Below are 27810 nucleotides of genomic sequence, written 5' to 3'. Positions count from 1 at the left end.
GGGGAATCTAAAATCGAATTGAATTTATAGAAGCTGAAAATAGTTGTTGCCAGGGTGGGAAAAATCCAGATATACTGGTCAAAGTTAACAATGTTTCAGTTATGTAGCATGGTAATGATAGTGAATAGAACTATATATAATAAAATAGGAAATTGCTTAGCTTCCGATGATCTTCAAGACTGGGCTGGATAAAATAGCTGAACAGAAGTGTTGGTTACAAAAAAGGAATTTCAAGTTCCCTTAGGTAAGATGGAAGACAATGTCAGAAAATAATCTATTTTCTGCACTAATTAGCTATTTTCTTATAATTAATAAGCAAAGATTATGACCACTATATGTAAATATATTTCCTAGGCTGCCTTGAACTAGACATGGCATATAATAAATTTTGTTTAATGGCAGCAAAAAATAAACAAAACAATACAAAACTAATCATGATTGTGGCAACTTGCTGGAGATCTTCATAGAGGAAAGTATATTATTATGTACCTTCTGCTGCCTCTTCTACCTTCCCAATCACTACATTTGCATGTTTTGGGTAACAACCACAAAAATATCATCAATGACCTATGAAAAGTTTCAGTTCTATGAAAGCAATGAAAAAAAAACTGTAGAAAAAATCAGAACAAACTTTTCCAGAACTCTGAAATGAATCAAAAGTGTGTAGCAACCTGGGAATCATTTATGCCAGAAAAATGACAGAACTCAGTCATTACAGAGAGCTGTATGGCATCATAACTTACCTCAGTCCATTCCCTATTTCCTGCTTTCGTGGTTATAATAAAAAATAACAACCCACATTCTCAGTACTGGAGAAGGTAGGATGGATCTACTCATATTATCTACCATATCTCATGGTTCCTTGGCCTAGCTGTGTGAAAAGTTTCTCTTGATCAGATCTCTAAGTATATATCCAGTGTAAAAAGTTACTTTCAGTGTGTGAACGCATCCGAAAATACATTTTCACATTGCATCTTTTTTTCTGATTTAAAAGAGAACTGCATAAATCTATGTTGACAGGCAGAAAATGAATTGCAATTTGTGATGGAGGCATAATAGCATCAGAGGGAATGGAGCAGCGCTTGTTGAAACTCAGTCAGCCTCAGCCCGAGGCTGCCTTGGCCTGTGACGGGGTCGGGTAGGCTGTGCCAGGATGCTGGAATGAGAAACTGGGGAAACTTGGGTCCTGGCTTGCTTGCCTCGGATTCCATTACATCAGAAGCAACTTCTCAAAGCTTTTTGATTTCTCTTTTGTCTGACAGTAAGCTTCAGCACTGAAAATGCCCATTGAATCTGCCTCTTCTCTTTCATTATACACAAGACTGTAAACAAAGACATCTAATTTAAACGAAATAAAATTCAAAGCATACAAGAATACAAGGTCAACCTTTCCAAAAACCACGTACATGTGACTGCAACATGATCTGGAAAACTCCTACACTTAACAAACTTAAAATGTTAATCAAGAAGATAAATGATTGAGACAACTTATTAAGTCAACTATGAACATAAAAAAACCCAAACCACCTGCCATTTCCATCTGAAATATATTAATTAATTTAAAGATAGCAAAAGACAGGTAAAATTTAAAAGTTTTATTGTTTTCCCACTCTATTGATGGGGAAGGTGAAGCGGAGGGGAAAGAGAATGGACGGGAAGTAGAGGGGGGGGGGGAGAGAGAGAGAGAGAGAGAGAGAGAGAGAGTCTCATGGTTCACATCACTCTTCCAGTAGATACCTAATTTTTCCCCAGTAGTCTCTTACTTCTTAAAGGTTCCATCACCTCCCAATAGAGCCACAGACTAGGGACCAAGCCCGTGACACTTTATTTTCCATTTATGATCCTAAGTATGGCAGGATCCAAGCTGCAACATTGATTGGACTTATAAACAAGCAGCCACATAGGACATGAAATGAAGAGGAACCAGTCAAGGATTTCCGTTTAGAGTGATATGATAATGACAGCAATAATATAACTAAATATAATAACAATCAAAGACTGATACACCTATGTGGATTATGAACTATGCCTAAAGAAAGCTATGGGAAATCAGTCTAATTTATTTCAGTAACAAAGTGAAAGGTAAAAATGCAAATGACCACATGGATGAATCCAGAGAGCCCTGGATAGCATTAAATTACCATTTATTTAAAAACCGAATGTAATTCTTAGCAAACAAAGTGGAAATAATAGTTAGAAAAATAATGGTATGCCTTCAGGTGGGGAACAAGCCAAGGATATCCTCTTGAAGGGTATATTGGAGGTTTTAATACATGCAACTGGATCATAAATGAATTTAAAAGACATACAGGAAAGTAAAGAAATATTAAATTGTCATTTTCTGCAGATAAGATCATCTGGGTCTTTCCAAACTTGAAAGGAATCCGGAGAAACAAACCCTAAAGTTACTAAGTAAAGTCAGTAAAATTCTGGATACCAGATAGCAGCAAATCTATCTATCTATCTATCTATCTATCTATCTATCTATCTATCTATCTCAAAGAATTTCTACATCTTAGCATCAGACACAACAGAAAATTTGATAAACTATCAATTTAGTGTCATCAAAAATATTGAACATAGACACACCTAAAATATTGACTATGTAATTGTAAATTTGATAGATATGTTCTCAGATTTTTTGGGGGGGGTTGGTCATGGGGCTTGAACTCTAGTCTGGGCACTCTACCTCAATTATTCAGCTTAAAGTGAGTGCTCTACCACTTGAGCCATAGCACCACTTCCAGTTTTCTGGTGATTAATTGGAGGTAAGAGTCTCACAGACTTTCCTGTCCAGGCTGGCTTTGAACCATGATCCTCAGATCTCAGTCTCCTCAGTAGCTAGGATTATAGGCATGGGCCACCAGCCCCTGGCTCTCAGATGTTTTTGTTGGAAACTGTTAGGAGTGATTGAGAAAATTTTAAGTGTGGAAAAATTATGCAGTAACCTCCCTTATACATGAAAGATGCCTTCTTACACTCCCAGTGGAAGTATGAAACCACGGAGAGTACTAAATTCTATGTTGTATTTCTTCCTCATCGATCTACTCCTAAAACAAGACACAGTAGCAGATTGACAGGGACTAAGAATAAATGGAATAATTGCTCCCAACTTCTCTGCTTTGTCCATAGTACCAGTGAGCTGAGGCTTGTCAGCGGAAAACAGCAACTTTCCCACAGAGCCGGGAGCTCAGAGATAAAGAATTATAGCAATGCATTGTAATAAAAGTGTGGTGAATTCATTCCTTTCTTAAAGATACTGTTGCACCGTGTTGACCTTTCTCTTGGGATAGTGTGAGAAGAGGCAATGTCTACCAGATGTGAACAAATGAGTTGAATGAGACAAAATGCTGAAACCTGTCTCTGGGGAACTACAGAAGGATTATGTGCATGCCAACATTGCATTGCTATGGTAGTTTTTTCGATAACCGCACATGGATACTAATGGATGAGTGGATACTGTAGACATGTTAGAGAAAGGAAGTCTTCCTATCCAGGGTGGGATGGAATGGGACGGCCCAAGATTTCATCATGTTACTTAAAACAGTGAGCATTTTAAACCATTGATATTATTTCTTTCTGGAATTTTCCACTCAATGTTTTCAGAGCAGTGCTGCTGATGAGTAACAAACTGTGGGAAGTGGAAAAGGATTACTGTACCGAGTTGGTGAGCTGGAAGACTCATTAATATAGCCAACTCTCCCCAAATTTCCCTGTGGGTTAAATGCCAGATATAGAAGAACATGAGTCAATAGGAAGAAGACAGAAATCAATAGAAAAACAGACGGAAGCATTGTACAAGATCATTACAAGAGTATGTCAAAATGAACAATAAACACTTGCGAAGCTTCTTACCTTCATGGACTTCAGAGAAATCAAAATGAAAACCTAATGAAATAATAATGGCATCTATATTTCTCCCAATGGCTATTTAAAATCATAAATGTTGTCTCATTTTTTGTCAGAACACAACTACTTTGATCATGTGTTATCAATACCTAATGAAGTTAAAATGTGTATCTTATCATTCAGCATACTTTACCATTCAATGATTCTATTTCCACGTGAGTAGCCTACTAAAATGTGTATAAATACACACATACACACACTAGATTTGTTTATGGTCGGACAACAACTAATAGTGCTAAATATTGAATGCCCCAAACACTTAACAACAAAAATGGATTTATAAACTGTGATATATTTGCCTATTAAGCTGTGATACAGAAAAGGCACATTTGAAAGTAATGACTTCCTTCATTAATATGGATGAAACTTACAACTAAAATATTGAATAATGAAAGCTACATGGAAGAGATGATATTTTACTTATATCAAGTTTAAAAATAGCTAAAAGTACTCTTGATTGGTAAGAGTCACAATATTGGTGAGTGGGTAGAAAAGAAACTGGAGCCAAGGTGCTTGTAAAGGGATGGTAGTGTTGTTTATTCTGTTTGTGCTTACATGGTTCTGAAATTTTAAAAAATGGATTAAGCAATGTCATTTAATTGGTCCATTTTTCTCTGCATAGTCAGCAGGTTCAGAAACCACAACTTCAATCAACCATGGATCAAAAATACTTTAAAATATATTGTATTTAGAGTGGGATGCCAGTGGCTCTTACCGGTAATCCCAGCTACTCAGGAGGCTGAGATCTGAGGATCTCAGTTCAAAGCCAGCCCAGACAGGAAAGTCCCCAATAAACTATTCAAAAAAGCCGGAAGTAGTGCTCTGGCTCAAGTGGTAGAGCTCTAGTCTTGAGCAAAATAAGCTCCAGGACAGTGCCTAGGCCCAAAGTTCAACTCTAAATTTGGCAAAAAAAAAAAAAAAAAAAAAAAAACCCACAAAATGCATTTGTACTGACTAGGTACAGACATTTTTCTTGTCATTATTCCCTAAACAATATAGAATAATAACTATTTGCATAGCATTTAATTGCATTCGGTATCTTAAGTAAGCTACAAACAAAAGTATGGAGAAGATAATGTGTTGTTTTAAGGATTTAAATATACATAGATTTTGACATCTATGAGAGTTTCAAGTACTATCTGCCATGGATACTAGAAAAGGTATTCCTTGATAAATACAAAACAGAAATGACATTGTGAATGAACATATATTTGCTTTTAAGAATAGAGGAGATTTTTTTATTTTTATTTATTTTTTTATTGTGAACATACTGTACAGAGGGGTTACAATTACATGGGCAAGATAATGAGTACATTTCTTATCAAGCATTGCAGCCTCCTCCTTTGTTTACCCTTCACATCCCTTCCCAGCCTCCCCCTGCCCCCCCCCCCATTCCCCCCCTCACCAAAGTTGTAAAGTTCATTTTCGACATGACAACTTGTACTTCTCATTGTTGCAACGGGTAGAGGAGATTTTTTTATAAAGAGAATCTGTATTGTGATTGAGAGACACAGAGAACAATGGAAGGGTGATGATGTTGAAGATGGATTGTACTCAAATTGACATACTGATAGAAACTCCTTTGTAGAATTAAAGATAATAAAAATAAGTTAATATTAAATGAAAGACTGTAAGCAAGACACTTTTCCTAATCCAAACTAGAAATATTTGACAATATAAAAAATAAGGAACAAGACAACTGATGTCACTCAATCTTGTTTACATCCTGTTTACTACTCTACACTCAAGAGTCCAAGTGATATGGCTTAAAAATAATAGAATTTCCATGTTCTAGAACTTCTTTTCATGTCTTCTCAAGGATGTTGAACAGCAACTGACTAATACCTATAAATATTCCAGCATCACGTAATGCAAATTGAGCAAGCCCAAGCGAATTAATGTTCAAGTTACCTGTGCTCTCTCCCAGTGATTCACCGCTGACATGAAGGGCTGTTCTTCCTTTGAATTCTTTGTGCCACATTTCAAAACTTTGAAGGCAAATTCTCTCACTTTAGAAGATGGAAACAAAATTAGAGGTGACCTTTGTCATTCAATCTTTCAGCCTTGTTCCAGTTGAATGAATTGCTGTTTCTAGTTTATCATTGTGCTTTCACATTGAAGACCCTTTCCTTTCCAAAAAAATAAATTTTCCATTCACCTTCAGCTCATTTTCATTGCTTTCTTTTCTTTTTCTTATTGAAGGATTTCATGATTACAGGAGTTCCACACTTCTTTTTCATATTTACTTGTCTATTATTCTAGTCATCTCAATATGGCTAGAAGAGTGGTAGCTTCTTGAATGCAGATATTTAAATTTTCTTTTAAAAATAACAATGTAAGAGGGTTTTTTTTGGTTTTAACACTTTATTGGGTAAATGATTTTAAAGGTAATAACAATAGTGTCAAAACTACTACAATATCGTTGCACAGCCACACCTGATAGACCCACATAAACCTTATATTTTTGTTCTTTTTGCACATTTTTAAATATATGTCATATAAAATTCCCATTTCCAATAATTTCTTCAAACTATTAAGCAATTAAATGTGGAAGGAAGGCGGACCTGGTTATATGTGAAGGGGATTTTGGGTAATCTGTGATGTCTTACTGTAATCAAAAGACAGGTTACTAAGAAAGAAGGGAAAGAGGAGCTACTCCAGGTAGCTTTTTGCTCAGTACAATCTCACCAATGGCCAATTTAACATAATATTGGGGGACATATAAAACACTAAAATAACTTAGAAACTAGATCCAAATATTTCAAAAGTAATCAACTTTGATATACAAAAGCAGTTAGAGGTGGTTCTCAAAAGTTTTATTTTGTCAGTGCATCTATATACCAGCACAGTTTACTGGGTCCAGAGCAAAATAAAACTTTTTTTTTCTGAAACAGTAATAGAAAACAAGGAAAACATACCTTTGTGTATAAAGGGTCCTTGTGGAAGGAAGACTCTTCAAGAGCATCACAAAAATCACAAGAGTCAATGCTGGTCTTAAGAATAATGTAATCAGAAACCCTTAAATTGAGAGGCACACAATGGGTTTCCACTTTTAAAAAATAAAAAGAATGTCACCAGTTGATTTAAATGGAGGAGGCATTCACATCCCTCAACTAAACTTAATTCAATTTAACATCACTAGCAAAAATCACTTAGAAGCTGTACAAAAATAAAAAAAAAGTGAACACACGTAATCCTGCAAGGTTTTCTGAAAGGATTGGAAGGCAGGCTTTTGGAGCAGCATTTGGGCAAGGCTGGGGGCTGGGTGCTTCTTGTAAGAGTTTTTGTATGATTGTTAGAATGTCATAAAAAAGATTCTGAAACTTAGACGTATTGGGAAAAAAGGGGTGAAGTAATGGGGATTTGGGTTAGATATTAGATGATCTTCCAGTCAACAAAAAGTCATGGCGATTTATCAGCTGTATACATATAAATCATTGACTTCAAATTCTTACACTCAGTGGAATTTCTGATATAAATAACACAAAAGCAATTCCTTAGTGTTTACGGTTTATATTATAATACCAGAAGATTCTGTGGCTGCCCTGTTAGTGGCAAACAAGCTTTGCTGTGATCTCCTGCCTATTTTGGACTTTAAAAATGAATAGTCACTGACCATCACATTAATAGAACATCTAGGAAGCAGAACTAATTTATTCTCAAACGCAATATGTATGTCTTCCAACCAGCTTAATAAGCTTATAATGTCAAATTTGTTTTAGTAATTCACATCGGTCTCACTAAAATAGCTTCAGATGATATATCCAGAGAACTTAGGTTATTAATTTGTTCCTTTAAAATTAGAATAAGTATTACTTGGGAAACTGGAATTAATTATTGCTTGTGCTTGATCTTCTTTTTAAACAAATGAGTACATTTTGTCTGAATCCCTCCCTACTTGGCATCTATTATCACATCAAGTACTCTGTCATTACTTCCACATTTTTCGCACTTTCTCTCCTCCATATTTTCTTTCCCTCAGAAATTGGATACAGCTTTCTGCCCTTCAGCACAGTAGCATTCCTATGTCCTTCCTATGGATCTAGCTCTTCTGTCAAGATTAAATGCCATTCTTTGTCCCTAAATGGTACATGCTAAGATACCAGCATAAATGTGTGAGTTTTTCTTTCACTTTATGCTGTTCTTTCACTGTGTATAGCAAAATACCTGATATTATACACGTGAAAAGAAGAAAGGTTTATTTTGTTTGACAATCTTGGAGGTTTCATTGAGTGGGCTTCATTGCCTTTGGCTTGTGATCATCATGGCGGAAGAGCATGGTGGAGGATTGCTGGTCAACACAGCCCTGGAGCGAGAGTTGAGGGAAGGAGGAAGGGAAGATGGGGGGGAGGAAAGAAGGAGAGAGAATGGGGAAGGGAGGGATGAATTGAGGACAAGGGGGATGAGGAGAGGAAGAGAGGAACAAGAAGAGGGCGAGGGAGAAGGTGAAGAAGAGGGGAAAACTCTCAAAATTTCTTCAAGGTCAGTCTCCTAGTGACCTATCTTTTCCCAATAGTCTCCTACCACAAAGATCCCACACATCCCAATAGCCACAGGCAAGGAACCAAGTCTGTGACACATCCACTTACATTCAACAACCAATGTAAAGCAATTTTCAAAAAAAATTTTTTTTTGGTGACTTTCAATGAAAATTTCACTGGAGAAAGCCACAGCACTTCAGGTCATTCCTCTTGTGATGGGCATGTTTGAAATCTAGAAGATAGCTAAGTCAAATCCATGCTTGTAAATTAAACCAATGCAGTTCATCTTCATCTGATTTCTGGCTTGGTGTTTTCCCTGTGTTATTTTATTCTCATGACAATCAATAATAACTTCATGAATCTGAATAACTAGTAGTTATTCTTTGTCCCTTTCTCTCTCTATTTCAGAACTCAAATTGTCTTGTTTACACTTAAAATTGTAGCATGAGGAATAAAGTGAGTTATCAGTGTGGGAAGCATTATGCACCAGTCTATAATAATGAATATTTCTCTGCCCTTCCAAAATATTAGTATACCTTAAAAGCACCCAATTTAAAGACACATTTTGCTAGGAAAAGGGCCTCTGAAATATGCTACTATTTTTGTAATAGCATTGCCATTTATTTCCCTAAAAGCACCATTGACCTATGCACTTGTAAATAAGATAATATGTGTTTTTGTACTAATTAGGAGCAAGTTCACAATGTGGATAAATGCAATACTACATGAAGTGTAAGTTTAGGGTTAAATAGTCAGCCTTTCACATATCAAAATTCGTAAATTTATAAAGATACAAATATTGATGCCTGTATGTTTACTTGAAAAAGACGGAGACTAATTTATATGAAGAAATTCTCTTAAAAATGAGGTCCTTGAATTTCTTGAATTTAAAACTATCAAGACAACCTCCCCCCCTCCCTGACACACACACAAATGACAAGAAGCAAAGTTTTTATTATACTTTCTTTATGGTTTTTTTTTATTATTTTGGGTTGTTAATGTGTTAACTTCTATTTCCCGATATTAAAAATAACCATTTAAACTTTGTTTCTTTGACTCTGTTAAACTTACAGCTGTTTTAAAAAAAGAGAGACCGTTAAAATAACCAGCTACACAAATATTTCCAGTATCTTCAAAAAATGTATTTTACTTTAATAAATGTCCATCAGAATTTCTTTTTATCTAACATATTTAATTTCTACTAAAGGTATTAAGAGTTTCTTGAAGGAGAGCACTAGCCTTGTTTCAGTTTATACCCTTTTTTAACCTATGAGCTATCTACTCCAGCTGAAAATCCCCGCCCCTTCCCCCCCACCCCCCCCTCCCTCCCCCCCCCACCCCGCCCCGTGGGGCTTGAAGTCAAGGCCTGGGTGCTGTCCCTGAGCTTCTAGGTGCTCCAGGCTAGCACTCTACCAATTGACCACAGCACCACTTCCAGTTTTTTAGTAGTTATTTGGAGATAAATGTCTCACAGGGACTTTTCTGCTCGGGCTGGCTTTGAATAGAGATCCTTAGGTCTCAGCCTCCTAAGTAGCTAGGATTACAGGTGTGAGCCACTAGTGTCCATCAATAGCTAAATATCTTGAGTAACATTTTCATTCTACCCAAATAATCATTTTTGTAATATATAAGCAATTTCAAAGAAATCAGGGATTTTACAGTGTTCCAGCCCTATATGTACTTGTGTTCCTCAATTTAGGTGAGATTAAAATTCACTCAACTCTTTAGCTCAAGTCTATTTCTATCTGGTGCCTAAAAGTTATTGTCAGGCAGGTATTTTTTTTTTTTTTTGCAAAACTATGTGCTTTACATGTTAGCTGGAATATTCATGTAGACGTATTTTTAGCATATGCAATTAAAACTAAGCATTCTTAAGTGGAATGCTTTGGAAATCATGATTTGCCAACCATGCGCACTGGCGTGTGTGCATTTCCTAATACCATTCTAACTTGGATTAGAATAGTTCAGTATAATTGAAATCTATGTCACAAAACTCCAAATGGTCACTTGTTCCAACAGCAGTTGAGTATTTTCTTTCATAGTTAAAGCCAACCAATTTTAGCCCCTCTTAAAATAACACGCTTAAGTAGGTCACAGGTTTTTGATACTTCCTGTTGCTAGGCTATAATTCATATTAGAATATTGCTTATAGAAGCCAATCTTTAAGTCAACGATTTTCTCAGCAGTTTGCGTGAATATCTTAATCTTTACAAAGCTATAACTGAAAGCTATTGTTTGTCCAGTCATGATGAAAATATTAAATCGTACTTTTTCAGGGTGAACAGTTTATAATGAGCTCAAGACTTTGCTCCCCTTGCATGATCAATGTCAGGGGCATAAGAAGGTCTCTACTCTCCCTACACACATTATGAAATAAACAAACATAAATGTCAGAGAGGTGGGGCATTCGGCTGTAATAGCTGACCTCAGGGAAACGGAACAAAGAAGCAAGCTGTCTTTTCTTCAGTCCCACATTTAGAAGTTAATTGCAGCAATCTCATTTCTTGTGTGTTTTGATCTCAACATCTTAACATCGTGCTAAATCCCGTTAGGGATTGAAATATGTCTCCTGGCTATAATTTGTGTGTGTGTGTGTGTGTGTGTGTGTGTGTGTGTGTGTGTGTGTGTGTGTGTTTTGTAGTAGAGAATGTTAATTGTGAGTGAATCTAGTTTCTTCCTTTCAAAGCCCTATTCCTTCCTTCTTATTCTTTTATTTGTTTTTCTTTATAACCACCTTGCTAAGACTTTCCATCTGATTATTGTCTGAAAGGACCACTATTGAGTGTGCCTCTGGTTCTGGTTTCTGATTTTGACTACATCTGGGGTTTCCTTTGAAGATTAAGCCCACTGTAGGCTTTCAACAGATTTACTTCATCAGGATAAAGAGGAGTCTGTTGATTCTTCACTGAATTTGAAATTAGATCTGATGCTTTTCTTTATATGCCTTTCCTAACCTTTGTATCATTACTTTACATTTTCTAAATTATTGCTATTTGATTTTCTTTTTGTAATTTAATTTTATCGTAAAGGGGGTGGCAGGGGGGTTACAGTTACATAAGTACGGTAATGAGTACATTCCCTGTTGAACAGCATGTGCCTCTCTCCCTTGTTTTTTCCCACTCCCCCCCCCACTCCCTTGTTATTTGATTTGCTCTTATTATTCACCACATCGTTTGAACTAATTCCTTTTGTTATTTTCCTAATTCAGTTAGAATTTTGTTTAATTAATTTTTGGTCTTTATTATAAATATATTTACTCCAATTTTCACTAATTCTATCCCACAAGTTGTTTAGCTACAAATTGTATTTGACTCACAAAATATTTAAAATGTAATTTTTGAAAGTTTAGAGAAATAATTTTACTTTTTTTGTATTTAATTTCACTTAAGGAAAATTCAAGTGTAGAATGAGCCCCTATGTAAGCTTATTGAGCTTAAAGTTCTGATTATTCATAGCCAATCATGAGTCTGGACATTTATATTAAAATGGACCAATGATCCAAGAGTTAACAGCTTCTTTCTTCCAGCAGCTTTTCTTAGAAAAGCTTTTGGCATCCACTGATAATCCATCCTTCAATTTCTTATTTCATTAGGGGTTATAGCTGGTAATATCTGAATTCGATTTGGCTTCTGCAATTCCATTTCTAAATTTTGTTATCAGAAATTAGGTTACTATAATTTACAGATTCAGTACAATGATGTATAGATTCAGTCTAATGTTTTGTGTAGTTCTGCAGGTTTCCTAATAGTGAGGAGATCTGCAAGCAAATCCAAAGTTAACAGGTCTATAGATTTTTTGATTACTATCACTAACAACGAATAGATTTACATGTATTTGTTTCCTTACAAATGGTTATAGTTTTTATTCATCTAAGTATTCAGTAACTAGGAGTAAGCCCTTTAATATGGTTTAAAGATCTTTTTGAAATGACTCTTTGTCTTTGTATTTTACTCAACAAAATATTCCAGGCTTATCTTACATATTCCTAAGTATGGAATCAGCTACTTCTGCTGTATCCTGCCTTTTAATGCAAAATCACATTCATAGGAATAAACTGTGCTCTTAAGAAAATTTACTATTATAGTATAGTCAGTTTTTCTAGGTCAATTGCAACTAAAGTGATGGATAGATATAATAGAGTCACACTCAGAATGAGAACTTCTTATTCCTTGTCTTTTAATCTCTCTCATACTTTACTCTTTTCATTTGTAGTAATTATTTTCAATCTTCTAGCAACTCCCAAATATAACTGCTTTAAAATTTACTTATTTATTTCTTTTTTCCTTGTGCCACTTCTGGGGCTTGAACTCAGACCCTGGACTCTATTCCTGAACTGTCTGGTCAAGGCTAGCACTCTACCACTTGAGCTACAGCTCTTCTCCCAGGTCTTTTTGGTAGTTAACTAGAGACTCTTAGGAACTTTCATGCCCTAGGTTAGTTTCTAATGAAGCTCCTTAGATTTCAGCTAGGATTACAGGCATGAGCCACCAGTGCTTGGCTAAATTTTATTTTGAATATAAATTGACATAAGATTCAAGAACTGAGGTGGGTAAATGACAAGATGTTATGGATCAAATAAGTTGATATTAAATCCAGTTTTTTTTCCTCTCCACGTTCAGCACTATATTACTTACAAAGGTTGCATATACTTTCATTCTTCCAGCAACTTAACCCCCACAGGGGATAACTCATCCCCACAGCCTGAGTGTTAAGGCTAGGTACACTCTAACATGCCCATAGACTTATAGCTGCATTCAGACGGAACACTGAGATAGTAACAAATGCATTGTGTACTCAGTTTGTGATTCCCTATACTGTAGTAAGAAGAACCAGGTTAATGAAAAAAAAAAAGTTCATTTCTTGCTAAAAATTTCAACTTTAGAATTCTTATAATTTTCTAAGATTTCATTTTCAGTATCAGATTCCTACATTAAAAATACATTTTCATCATTTTCTGAGCACAAATAACCATATCTACCATATGATCCCAAATTAAACACAGTAATAGAAAAAAAAAAGAAATGAATTGTTACTGTTTAATATTTACATGCGAATACAATATTCTCTCTGTTAACTTCTCAAAGAACATTATGGAAGCCTAATGAAACTGGTACTTACCATATTGTTAATTGCTATTGACATCCATGAGACAATGCTACTGTAATAATTAGATTTTGTGATTAGTTTTGTGTTCAGCTATGAAGGTCTTCCCAAATTATGGTGGCTTAAGTGATATGGAAGTTCATCTGTCTGTTATATAAAAGAAGGCAGAGCTGATGAGTTCAGGGGAGACAATGCCGTACAATAGAAATCTTGAGGTTTTCTTATCTTGCTACACCATTATAATATATGTTTTCCATGTTCAAGGTCATCTAACTGTGCTACATGATTGCTCAAGCTCTTATGATCTTCATTTTCAACAGCATACACAGAACAGGGAATGAAAAGAGGAGGGGTGAAACATATTAATTCTTCAAGAGAGTTGTCCTGAGTCCCACCCAAACAACCTCTTATTGGTATCACTGGTAAGACAATCCAACGCCTACCTGCAGCTACAATGGTGTTTCAGAAATCTAGTACTTACTCTAAACAGCTAAACTAGTGGATTGCTTCATTAGGAGAAAAAGGCAAAAATGAATACTGGGGTAGTCAATTATCACTCCACAAAAAACCAAACCAAATCAAAACAAAACAACAACCAACAATACCGTGCTAACACTACTTAAAAATCAAATTCAATCACTTTATTTTCTTTAATTTTTACTAAAACCTTACAAGTGATTTATTACCAAGTTCTTTCAATAACACTTTGGAGCAGAAAAATCGATTCTCTAAAACCTATAGTTTATTATTTTTCAGGATACACATCACAAAACTCGGACTCAGAAATTCTATCATATAACTGGGGTGATACTCTTTGTAAAGGCAAAATTATATAATCTTTTACTAGGGATACCTGTAAAAAGAGGTAAATTAAAGTTCCTGAGACCTTCACCATATTTTACTTTGATGAAACTCCATGACATTATGATTTTCTGAACCTAGAAATTTACAACTAAAATATAAGCTCTGCAATTCTTCAAGTTATGAATTGCAAATGAGAAAAATGTGACAACTAGCAGCACTGGAAAATAGTTTATAGTAGTTTCTGAAGATAGATGTCTTTGTAGTAAAGTATTAGAATAAGTAAAATATGTAGAATATTGCATATATCCCACCTGGAACATTTTAAGCAATTGACAAATATCATAAACAAACCAAAATGGAAAAGTCTTTTTTGTTTTTATTAATACGCCATAATCATTATGTTTCCATATTCATTTCCTCCAGGTTGTGAGTTGGTAGGAAATTGTTTTGTTAAGATAACTAGAAAGCAAAGAAAACATAAGTTAAAATACAGCTTCCAAACTAAAAATAACAATTTGAAGAAATGCCAGAATTTCTTTAGAAAGATTTCTGCAATTTTTTATTCCATTTACTTAGTGACAACTACATACATATTAATGCATAGAGCTTCTCCCTGGATGAGTTCGGTGATTGCTTCCTCTGAGGACTGTTGGCCAGTGAGCCACATCATGCTAAGACGGAAGGGACTTTGTGTGGAGAAAGTAGAAACTCTTGAAACCTCCACCTTCCATCTGACAAGGGTGGGGATGTGTCCAGAAGTGTATCTGGATGGTCTTTACCTTAGACCAAAGCCCTGATGACAGTGCTCGACTAAGAATACAGAAGTGGTCCTCAAAGTACAGTCAACACCAATAACATGTCCTCATTGTGTGCAGCTGCTAAGAATATGAAACAGATGACTCCAATGAAGAATAAGAAATAGAATATCCATAATCAGGTACTAATGGCTCAGGGCTATAATAGTAGCTACTCAGGAGGCTAAGATTTAAGGTTTATGGTTCAAAGCCAGCTCAGGTAGACACAACCTTGAGACACATCTGTTCATTAGCCAGCAAAAAGCTGAAACTGGATGTATGGCTCAAGGGTACAGTGCCAGCTATGAGCAAAAAATACTGAGTAAGGAAATTCTAGGACCTTCCATTCAGTCTCAAGAATGGAACAGAGCTAGAACAACACACCGAGGTCTTCTACAGAGTCATGCCTACCTGCCAATTTAGAGTGTGACTTTCAATTGAAGTGGAGGTAATTGTAAGTGATACTGTTTTCCCCACTAATCATATACTGTGTGTGTGAGGGTTGTTGTTGCATTTCCATATATGCATATAATACACTCTGATCACCTTCATTCTTCTGCACTTTTTCTTGTTCAAGATAAAGTCATACTAGATTAGTTTTGCTCAATTGGGTTCCCTAAATCCAAATGCCTAGTGTCTTCATAAGAATGCCTTGTGAAGAAACAGAGACATACAGAAAACTGGTTCAAGGAATGAGCTATTTGGCATGTAGGGTCATTCAAAAGACACCGATAGAAAATTACAAACGCTCTGTCTTCTCTTTTCCTATTCTTTCCAAAGTATACATCATTGCTCCCCATCTTTATTCAAAACATAGAAGAAATGATTCTATTTCAACAGAGTTGACGTATTTATAAACATATTCCTCTATAATCTTTTTAAGGTAATGATAAGGAATATTTTAACAGAAATATCGTAAGTAGACTATGAGAAACACAGTTTGTGTCTAGGAACTATCCCAGCTAGCTGTGATGGATCCCAAAGAACCTAAGGAATACTGCGAATAGTCTAAAAATTACGAAGAAAAGTATGAGACTCTGACCCTGATAGGAACTGCTAGCTGAAGTTCATAGGCTAGGTGTGTAATGATAAGATCATACATCAAGTTTATCCCATTTCAAGACAAAGATTCCATGCTGTTCAGAGCAAATGTGGATTCCTCCACACCTTGTACCACCGAGGAATTTGTATCCACTTCTCCGTGGCCAGCTGCTCCTAAAAGCTTTACTCTCTGACTTTCTTCCTCTCAACAATATAGGTCTCTCGGGCTAAAAAGAAGTTTAAATAAAAAGTCACTTGTTTCTCATCTTCCTGTTTTATTGTAGTTACTTTTCTCTAGCATATATGGAAGTGTATATGGTAGGCATGAAAAATGGAATGAACAGTTCATTAAAAAGTATGTCTCTTTCTTTTACGTTCAACACTCTCTGAGGTAAAAGCATTCGCCACACAGGAAATTATTATGTACATTGGGATTGTTAAAACTGAAGCTCAACAAAGAAAGCATGAATAAAACAGTTCCGGTTATACATACAGGTTCACAAAGAAACACATGCTGCTTCATAGAGTTTATTTATTCAGTAATTTCTTTGAAGAGTACCACCAAATCCTTACATAGTGATCACCCACTTCCTGGTCTATTTATGTTCACAGGATCCTAAGTAACCATTTAATGAATCACTGCACACGTATTGAAAGAAATATCACTGGGGCCAGCTGCCACCCTGTCCAAAGCTGTATGCTCTACTCTAGCTAAAAACATAATAATAAAAGAAAGGGTTCATGAGAAAAGTTTACACCAGTGTACATCAAAGAATAGACCAAAACCAAACCAAAAAATGAAATATTTAGTTCATTTGATTAGTAACTGTCAGTAGAGATACGCCATGTAGCTTGAGACTGAATGGAGATAGTTGAGAAGAGCCAACATCTGTCACTTCCCTCTGATTGTGCAATAATCTCTTGAGCAGTTACAATGGAGCCACGGCCATGGAATGAAACTGCCATGTCTAACTGCCCAGTTCACTGTGAGTTTGACAGTAGAAAGGCACTCCATAGCACATGTTTGAGTTTATTTGTAAATAGCGGAAACTACCTATTTGTATTTTTTTAACACATTAAGAGGAAAAATAGATTAAATAGATTAAAAATAGTCTTGAGTTTTATAAACAAACCTTGTTTAAAAATTCCTTTTCCCTGTGCTGCTACCGACTCTCTCCATTTTACAGGTTTGTGATAGATGGGTATCATTGGTATAAATTTTAGTATTCACTTGAGATGTTTTATGGATGAGATAAAATACAGCAAAATTAGAAAAGAATTCTCACAGTTAGAACTGCAAAAGCAATCATTTTCTGCTATTTTGTGTTATGGATTGTTTCCCCAAGAATATCTATTATTTTCTAATATTGGAGTGAATCAGTGTTTCCTGGGGTCATTGGTGTTGGCACAGCTTCTACTCTTTCACAGTCTCATAATTCTTACAAGATACCCTAATAGGCAAGTGACTGCTGTGTGGCTGTGGGAGCTCGCTTGTACCACCTTTATGCCTGATGAGATCTCTCCAGAGTGTGGTGAGTCCCCTTTCCCTTCCTTTCTGCTTCTTTTTTCCTTCCTTTCCCTCCCTCCCTTCCTTTCCTTCCTTCCTTCCTTCCTTCCTCTTCCTCTACCTCCTCCTCCTCCTTTTCCTTCTTCTCCTTCTTCCTCTTCTTCCTCTCATTCTCCTCTTCCTTTTCCTCTTCTTCCTGCTCTCCTTCCTCATTCTGAATCTGAACAACTTCCTACTTAGGAAATAACTGGCTATATTCCAGCAGTCTTCAGAAGCAAAGGTTTTGTTTAATTTTGTTTGTTTTCATTTGGTGTGTCTCCAGGTATTTTTTTCTTTGTCACTGTTGTGATTTTGTCACTATGTGATTTTTTGGTTTCTCTTGTATGTTCTTCCCCCAGGGTATAATCCCTGTTTTCACTGTATTTGACTCCGGTGCCCTGCATCTTGTATATACATTTTTCTAATTTGGGGAGGGGAAGGGAAATAACAAAATGCTGAAACAAGGATACAGGTTGACCTATTGTACAAGACAGTATGTTGAAAACGAACTTTACAACTTGGTGGGGTGGAGGAGGAGTTGAGGAGGTGGGGAGGGAAGGGATCATAGGGGGAAAACAAAGGAGGGAGTAACAATGTTCAATCGGAAATGTACTCATGACCTTACTCATGTAACTGTAACCCCGCTGTACAGTATCTTTACAATAAAAATAATATATTTAATACGACCTCCAGTAAACATCTCTCTGTTCGAGGAGGTAGAAAGGTTTCTGTAGGCTGAGTTTCTTTTGGTATTAGATATGGCCATGTGAGTTGCACATGGAGAAATCAGTGTGATAGTTGTGGAGCCATTGTGCTTTCAATCTGTATAGTATGAGGTGGTGATTTTTTTTGGGGTCCGGTCATGGGGCCTGAACTCTGTGCCTGGGCACTGTCCCTCAGCTCTTCAGCTCAAGGCTAGCACTCTACCACTTGAGCCACAGCGCCACTTCCGGCATTTTCTTTTTGCTTATGTGGTGCTGAGGAATCGAACCCAGGGCCTCAGGCATGCAAAGCAAGCGCTTTACCATTGAGCCACCTTCCCAGCCCTGGTGATGGGTTTTCAGAGATGTTTTGATGAGAGGAGCATGGAACTGAGTTATTATATACTAGTCATAGTTCCTCAGAGAGACAACTCTTCCCAATACTGTAATAAAGCTTAGTAAAGAACATCGCCTAAAGGTAAGGACTGAATCCACTTTATTCCCTGAAATCAGCCCAGCTCAGGAAGGCTCACAATCTGTTTATGCATTCACTCTTTCAGACTTCCTCCCTCATATCTAATAGTGGAGCAGGTCTTCCACTCACCACACTGCATCACCTGCTCCTGGTGCAGTGGGCCCCCAACGGCACTGAGCGAGTGAAAGTTCCTCTGAAAGATAGATGTTGAGTGAGACATCACAGTGTCAACTTTCCTGCCTTCCTGTCTACGATGAATAAACATGAAACCTTGAGAAACCAAGTGTTGAATGAGAGACATGAATACATCGATACGTAAGTTTGAATTCACCCTCAGGTCCCGGAAGATATTATTATATGCATTATTTTCTTGCTATGATGTTTCAGAGGGGTCAAGGAGAAATTAAGGAAACTATAAGGTCTGTTCTTGTACTATTTTCTTTTCCAATCTCCCTATGTTCCTCTCCTTATTTATGTCTACGTTCACTTCTATTACCATATATTCTTTGTTTTCAATTTACATGTTTGAATTTCTTTGGAAGATCTTATGTGCCTCTTCTTCCAAAGAGGCAGACTTGATTTTCCTTTCTACCCTTTTACATGTTCTGAGAAATTACCTGTTAAGTACATATGCCCAGCTACACCCCCAAATACCTCAAATCTCCCAAACCAAATCTATTACATTTCTCCAAATGCTTTCCATCTCCTGTTTTAATGAGCAATACAGTTATTTATTAGAAGCCTTGCAGTTTCTGAGTGAGAAGACTTTAAATAGTCAACCATTCCTATCTGTTTTAGGCCTGAGGAAAAGAGGTCACTTATTAGCCACAACTTTCCAGGAACTGTGCTAGATTCTGACGATGTAACATCAACTAAGACATGGCTCTGGAGCGTCCTGAGACACTCCAGTATATAAACGACCTAAAGATTACCATTGAGTGCTATGGTGACGCCATGTGCACAGCCATAAATATTATACTAAATTAGATGACTCATTTAGACGACATCTAAATTGCATCAGACTGTAAGAAGAGGCTTCTGAGAAAGGTTTTGAAGAAAGTACAGAAATTAACTGTGTGAGAAAGGGAGAATGCTTGCTCTGGTCAAGAAGAAAATGATGTGCTAAGGTATAAAGTCATAAGCCATGATTTGTTCAAGTGCCTAATCCCTATGAGGTAAGTTATTATAGATCTTCTTCATTCCAAACTGTGTGCTCACGCTCACCATCAACTGTATATAATCCTCCCGAATGGTTCTGCTTACCTTTAGACATGTGAAAATCATTGAGTGTGATGCAATATTCAATGTTCAAAGAAATAGCTCTTATCTTCCCTGCCAGATGGATAAATGTCTTTGAATACGAAACATCCTAGTGTTATCACTGGAGTGTTAAAAATATTTTAAAAAAAGGACCACAAAAATCCAAATTTGTAATGTAATATTTTCAAACTATAACTTTCTGCAGTCAAAACAGGACAATACATCTCAGCACACATGTAAAAATCATGTTACATGCCAGTCAGTCATGCCTGTCATTCTGGCTATAAGTGGCTGCAATCTGGGGGGTTCCACAGTTTAGGGTGAGCTCAAGCAGCAAAGTTCAATGGACTTCATCTCCAAAAGCACTAGCAAAAAGCAGAGCTAGAGGCTAGAGTATCAGCCAAGTAAGCGTAAGTTCAAACCCCAGTATTATTCGCTCTTCCTCCCAAAGTCACTTTACTAAAAAGAATTGTTAACATTTGGAGTAAATTGTAAACCTGCTACCATTTTCATTTCCTATTATATTTGATTCTTGTTGGCCTAGTTAATCCCAAATGACCTATACTATGACCTGACTAATTTTGAAATGAATATTGGACAAATTAACTGTTATTATGAAGGCCAGTAGCTTAGTGGTGATTTGTGTTATTCCGTATTAGTTATCTTAAATAATTTGTCAGCATCAATCAATCCTGTCAAATTCATCTCCTGTCTTTTCAAAATTCATGTTCATTGTTTTTCTCTTCTTAGATGTTCAGGAGACTTAGAAGAAAAATTGATTTTAATTATACTAGTTTAAAATGTTTAGGGTGTGTTGCAAAATCATTATTCAAGACATTTCTCAAAAGAAATCATGCAGATAAGCAAATACATGAAAAATTCTTCAACAACCTAATCATCAAAGAAATGTGAATTAAAACTACAATGAGATGCATTACCTCATACTTCTTAGAGTGCTCGTATTATCCAGACAAACATGCTGGCGATGATGTGGAGAGATGGGAACACTTACACGCTTTTGGTGACAGTGTAACAGTACAGTCATTTTAGAATAAAGTAAGAAGGGTGTCAAAGACCTAAAAATAGAATTGCAACATGATCTAAAAATACCACTTCTGTATAATTAACCAAAGGAATTTAAATCAGCACATATTTACACTTCCATCTTTCCTGCCATATCTATCAATAACAATAACAGATGATCTTCTGTTCACCTTAAAAACTAACCAGTTTTTTCCTGGAATTTTCACAATGTAGTAAAAATTTTAGGGACTATTAAAAGTAGTAGCAAGATCAAATATAGTGTGAATCAAGAAACAAGAGTTTGAAAATGAGAAGACATTGTATACAGATTAATCTTTAAAACATCTGAGGAAAATTTAGAAAGCTTAACATAGTGTTCACATATCTTCAAATGGCTTATTATGTCAAGAAGTATCCAAGTTTTACTTTGTGAGTGTTGTTCCTGTTGAATGTGATATTATCTATTTAGAGATTGTGTTTCTTTTGTATCCCACTGAGTTCCTCCTGTATTTTGTCTCCATAATTCCTCTTCAGCTCCATTTCTTGCCTCTTGCCTTAGGTATAATAATGAGAAGCTCTCATTCCAGTACAAACTCAGAAGTTGAGATAGGATTATAAGTGAACCGTCAGCCTGGATGACAAAGCAAGACCCACAAAAATCAAACCAAACAAAATTCGGCTTCAATATAATCTATGGGACCAACATTGTATTTATGGCCTGTAATTTACCAATAGATTACTTTTGGGGAACTATCATATATTTGTGTGTGTGTGTGTGTGTGTGTGTGTGTGTGTGTGTGTGTGTGTGTGTGTGTGTGTGTGTGTGTGTGTGTGTGTGTGTGTGTGTGTGATCACATAGCTTAAGGTCCAGTATATTCCTTGCTAAACAAAGACACAGTTGAGAAATACTTGATTCTTTATAAGTAGACAGAAAATAAGCTTTTGAAATGATCAAGAGCTAGGTAGATCTGTGCTGGCTCTGTGAAAGCATATGATCTTTTGCTGAAGGCTACTAGCTCCTTTTTGGACCAGATAACACATGGCTTTGTTTCTTAGAATTCTATTTACTCTAAATTGTTTCAATAATTTTCTCTCTGGGATACAAGCCTGTCATAAATCTTCATTATCTGAGTGTTTGAAGTACTTTCCACTTTGTCAATGAAATCAGTTGGGAAAGCTACAAAAAATATTCATCTTAAGACAATGCTATAGAGCCATGCTTGACTTACAGTTGGCATGATAAAGTACAATTACCATACCTTATTAAAAGCTCATCTGCTATTGTAGTCAATAAAAACTATAGTACTTCTATCATCTTTGAAAATGTCATGTTGAATCGATGGCCACACCATCCTAAAGACATCTGATGCTTTAACAGTCGAAGCGTCACATTGATTTTCATCAAAGCGCACTCTAAATTTGTGTATTTAGTAACTTTTTTAAAAAAGTAAGGACAATGTTGAACTTTTACAAAACCTGAAAATTGCTTTAGACGTGATCTCAGAAAGTTATTTTTACTTCATTCTCCTTTGAGTTTTATTTCATAGTTGGAGAGAATTTTCAGGGTTTCCAAAAATCATTAGGTTATGTCAACCATCCTGGTTCTGATGTGGTCTTAATTATTATGAACTATATACATATAGAATTATTAGTTATTAAGAAATGAAAGTGAGATATTTCCCATGTGGGTCACGTGATGTGGTGGTAGGATTCATTGCAATATTATTTCTACAATTCTAACAATATCAGAAGCCACACAGACATGGCCATACTTACGTATTGCATTTCTTCCACCAAGCATTCTCAATTGCTGTCTTGGCTCAGCTTAATGGGAGCAAATTCCTAAAGATAATAATAAAGAAGCAAGAAAAGGAAAGAAGGATCATGAGCTAATATTGCAGAATACCTTCCTTTATAATTTCATATGCATTATTTTGTCCTAATCTCACAACAAAAGGAACATTCTTTTTGCTTCCAACTTTTCTATTTTTAAAATGTGTGTGTGTGTGTGTGTGTGTGTGTGTGTGAGAGAGAGAGAGAGAGAGAGAGAGAGAGAGAGAGAGAGAGAGAGAGAGAGAGAGAGAGAGAGATTAACTGGAGATGAGAGTTAACAGACTTTCCTGCCCTGGCTGGCTTCAAACCACAATCCTCAGATCTCAGCCTTCTGAGTAGCTATGATTATGGGCATGAACTACAGGCAACTGGCTTTTTTTTTTTTAATTGAGACCCAGTTGGCTTTAAATTTGTGTTCCTCCTGTTTCTGCAGCTTGAGTGCTGGGTTTATGCATGTTTGCAACACACCCCTCAGTGTTTCACCTTTGAGAACACAAAATGCTATATGTGGAATTTGGATCCCCACAATTTAACTTTTATGTATTTTTCCAGAGTCTATACTTTCACATAAAAAAAAGACTATCATGTCATGTGAGATGTTCTTGGTCGTATATCTTTTGGCCCTTAACCACCAAGGAGTTTAGCACACTTTTAAGAATGGGTGTGTTCTCCTTCATAACAAAACAATACATATCATTTCAGGAAAGGTAATACTAATATGATACTGTTACTTAACAGATACTTTGAGTTAAAACTAGCACTACTCACCCCTTCATTTTCTAAAATTGGAAAGATGGAATTTTAGAGAGTTAAAGAATTTATGAGACATGTTGCCATTGGTTACAAAGGATAATCTCATCTAAGCCTTTCAGAAGTCTCTTGCAAAGAAAAATTTCAATTATTATTTTTCATTTTTTGACTATAATATATATTATCTACTATCTCAAATATTATATGGAAGGCTTAAGGTGGAAAGCTCCATCTCCTACTTATATTCACAGAAATAAAATAAACCAATACAGCTGTTTTTAAAAATTAACCCCTCTCCCCCGACTGTCTAGATAATCCTTGTTCTTATCCTCTTCAAAATGAGAATTCTATTTAAAAACATGGCAAGTGAATGTAACTTTCCTTTTTTGTACATTTAACAGAATGGTGTAAGATAAGGGGACAAATCTTATGGGATTTTCTTGAGTGGAAGAAAAGTCTGAGATCAATATTTTTCTCTCTACTTATTGAAGGTTATATATTTTTGTTTTGTTTATTGCCTTATAAAAGCTATATTTAATGTCAGAGAAAATCTTAAATTAATGATTATAGACCAGATGGGCAGACTTGTGTTCTTTTTTTTAATAATTTTTATTGTAAAGATGCTGTACAGAATGGTTATAGTTACATGAGTAAGGCAATGAGAGCATTTCCTTTTGAGCATTGTTACCTCTCCTTTGTTTATCTCCTAGGGATGGTAGACTTGTGCTCTTAAAACATGACAATACTACAAAAATCAAATACAGCTAAAGATATCATGGTGCCTTCTGTTTTCATAGTTCTTGTGTTCTTAATTGAGGTTTACACACCAGAAACTAGTTCATTGGTTGGACACAATCACTATCGTACTTAAAGTGTTTAGAATGCTCAAGTGGGACCATATGGTGCAAGAGCTGTAGTGCAATTTCTCCCCATGGAACTAGGAAATAGTTTCGTGCTCTAGATCTTTCCTGTCTGCTTTGGACACAAGCTTGAGTTCTTGGCACCATCAGATAAAGAGCCACCCCACAGGGGATTCTGTATTTCCTTCTGTTTGGGCTAGTGTTGTATTTGATTGAGGATGGGTCTAATTAAGGATCCATTCCCTTGTGCACACTTTCACCCAGCAGATTTCCTTCTTTGCATCCTGGTAGGCATTGCAGGCTTCACGGTGCTCTTTAGTCTATGGGGCAGACCGACTCTCACTTGCACGGATTCCCCAGGAGCATCAGTTGGCAACCCTGACAGGTCCCTTGAATGCTCCCCAGAGTCTCCATGGAGGCCTGCTTTAGTAGTGAATATTCATGGTCACTGGGCAGAATGGACAGCTCCCGTGCTGAAATCAGATTTTGCTGTCGTAGTTGTGTGTACTAATTTGAACTGGAGAACAGTGGATAAAATCATGAATAATGGATGGCATTAAAAGATTGGAAGTCATTATTTCAGTACTTGGAGAAAGTAATTTCCTCCTAGATTTTTACTCTTACTTTCCCAAGGAATATTTTCTCATTATTTACCTGTATTTGGTACACAAAGAAAGGCTGTTCTACAAATCAACACTTTCAGAGTGCCAGAAAGAATGCCCCATTAAGCGAAGTAAGCCAGACTCAAAGAAACACGGGTTCCATGGTTTCCCTCATTTGTAATAATTAGTATATGTCTAGGATAGTCCTAGCAGAGGGTCACAATAGCTCAATAGCTATGTTCATATGACCATACAAAACGATGCTAAGCAAAATGAACTACAAGATATGGAAATGAGAGATTTTTCTTTGTTGTTGTACTTTAATGAACCATGGGAAGTTATTTCTTTTTTTCTTTTGTTGTTTTTTTCCCCCCCTTTGGTTTATCTCCTGTTGTTACTGTATTTGATTTGGGTACCATGTGTCTGATATATACGTTTATCTGATTTTGGGAAGGTAAGGGAATAACAAAATGGTGAGATAAAGGGTAGAGTGAACCAATACAACAGTGATACAAGACACTATTTTGAAAATGAACTTTAGAATTTGTGTGTGGGGAGCAGGGAATGAGGGAAAGTGGGAGAAAAATGACAGAGGGGTAACAATGTTTGACAAGAAATGTACTCGTTACCATATATATATATATAAATATATATATATATATATATGTATATGACTGTACATCACCTTGGCAACAAAATTAAACAAAAAGAATGTCCCATCATATCACAAATAAATATTCTGTACAACTTATATCATTTATATAATTTATCTTCTAAAAATCCAACAGTACACATCTCTCAAATAAAATAAACAGTAGTGAGCAGCTCTCAGATTGCAGGACTTTGTTTTAAGGAGAGGATATTATTAAACTTTGAGTTCACAGAATTGATAGAGATTGATACCTGAAGTTTAGATACATTTTTCTGTTTCTACTTCAGCTACAACGTAAAGGCGGTAGAAAATTAATTTTATGTAAATATAGAAAAAGCCAAAAATAGCTAAACCCAAATCTCTACTACTTCTATACACAGAGGAAATGGGATCTAGAAATTACTAATCCATGTACTTAGAGTAATTACAGGTCTTGTATGATGATTTTTATCCATGATAAATATTCTTTTCTTTCTTCTTATATTCATAAGAAAATATTGCTTGTCTAAGTATATAATGTGGTCAAACTATGTATAAATATGAGACAAGGAGCCCACAGCTCTATCTACCAATTAGAATCATCTTCATAACATTTTTAAATACAGAGTTTCAGATTATATTTTATTCATACCTACTCATTACCTCTAGCTCTAGCACAGAAAATCTGGACCCAAAAGAAAACCCTTCAGATGATTCTGAAGTTTAGTGCAATTTGAAGAATAACGATAACTAGACTAAGAGCAATACTGTTAGGCACTCAATCCAAGTAATGTTCAGATTTCAGTTATTGGAAATCCATATTACTGCTTGTTATTGTTCACAAAAATGCATCTAGAATTGGCCACTGTAGCAAAGAGAAGTAGTACATCTTTTTATGAATTTTAATTTTAATTTCATTTTTATAAAATGTAAGTGCTTATTTTACTGATGGGACAAACTATGAAAATGTCATCTTAATAGGTACTTAAAATGAAAATGGGATTATTGACATAGAGGAGACCTAATAGATACATCAATCAACTTTCTATGCCTTAACAACTTGAATATTTTTCCTTAATTTTGAATCTCCTCCGCTGTCATCTGAGACGCCATGCTTTTTGCTTGTGTACATCCAAAATTCTCTGAATGCCAAACAAATCCTCTTTGCTGTCACTTTGACCTTACCACTAATCGCAATAATTGCTTGCACAGATACAGTTTGGCCTCTGCTTAGTGATTTTCTACCTGTTGCCTTGCTACCCTCAGCTTCTAGTAGTATTTTCTGATATCCTGTCCTGACAGCACGTCCCCTACATCCCTTGCTTTCTTTTTCTCAGGGCTGATGCACCATGCGTTTGGAATAAAAAGTCTATGCAATGAAACAGACTTTTGAGAGCTTTCTGCTCCTGCACAATATATGTGCTATAATACACACATAACACCCTGCTGACCTCTCTTTTTTCCTTCTCATCTTTACTTCCACAGTGTAGCAAACCAAATCTGGCATTAAAAAACCTTATGTGGTATGGACCACGAAGTTCACATAGTTCCAGGAGTTACTCTAGATGTATGTGCATGGTTTTCCTGAAGTACTACATCCTGCAACTGGAGAAGATGCTTTTGTATCAACTGTATTTTATCAAAAGTTAAGTAAAATCCCTGTTAATAAACTCATAATTTGATTCTATTACTGTCATTGCTTCTTCTTCAGCGTGTATTGTCTAGGTCCGCAGGTTCTGCAGGGCTGCGGTCTCCTTTCTCCTCAGAGACCCAGGACATCTCTAGCTGGGTTGGTTACATGGCTCTTGTGTAAGCATATGTTGAATAAGTGAATGTTATCTTGCATGTGAACTATGTCTGTATTGGGTAATGATAGAGCATCTGCCTACAGTGCAGAGAAGTGATTTACTTCTGTAGGCTCAAGAAAAATCTATAGTTTACATTTTTTTTTTGGTACATCAACATGACTGTCAGTGCTCCTTTGTTTTCCAGCCACA

Source organism: Dipodomys spectabilis, unplaced genomic scaffold, assembly GCF_019054845.1.
Source record: "Dipodomys spectabilis isolate Male_0828 unplaced genomic scaffold, ASM1905484v1 ptg000009l, whole genome shotgun sequence".
NCBI classification, from domain to species: domain Eukaryota; kingdom Metazoa; phylum Chordata; class Mammalia; order Rodentia; family Heteromyidae; genus Dipodomys; species Dipodomys spectabilis.
The sequence above is the reverse complement of the archived record's forward strand: the minus strand, read 5'-3'. Positions refer to the sequence as shown.